General features: G+C 35.3%; 1 protein-coding gene across 1 annotated transcript in view; it reads left to right on the top strand.

Annotated features, from left to right (window-relative positions):
* Nucleotides 1–408, top strand: part of ETH_00027620 (uncharacterized protein) — a gene marked incomplete at both ends in the record, with an annotated part of 7696 nt that overhangs the window by 2658 nt on the left and 4630 nt on the right. The gene's annotated exons all lie outside the window — the stretch shown is intronic.

The raw sequence follows: 408 nt of genomic DNA, 5'->3' as shown, positions 1-408 counted from the left end.
TAAATAAATAAATAAATATATGTGCGCAGAGAGGCAACTAAATGGACTTGCACTTAAAAATATCTTTCGATAAAATATTTGAAGGCGTTTTTTGCAGGCATGCATTCTTGTTTTGTTTCCAAAGAAAATGATTTCTTTCAAGTTCCATTTATTATTTATTTTATTTATTTGTTTTATTATTTATTTATTTATTTATTTATTTGTGCTGCCGCCTTTTAACCTTTTATTCATCTTCCGACAGGGAGCAGAGCCACGAGCTGAGGTGTACGTACACTCCGGAAACATATGAAAACACCCCACCAAATGCTGTCCAAACCCTAAACCCTAAACCCTAAACTCTAAACCCTAAGCCCTAGCCTCACTGAAGAGTGGGCTGGATGCGAAAAGAAGTAAAGTGGAAAGGACTTA

The sequence above is a fragment of the Eimeria tenella genome, genomic scaffold (genome assembly GCF_000499545.2).
Source record: "Eimeria tenella Houghton genomic scaffold, Eth_scaff114, whole genome shotgun sequence".
NCBI classification, from domain to species: Eukaryota; Apicomplexa; class Conoidasida; order Eucoccidiorida; family Eimeriidae; genus Eimeria; species Eimeria tenella.
This window is presented reverse-complemented; position numbering and strand designations above follow the sequence as displayed.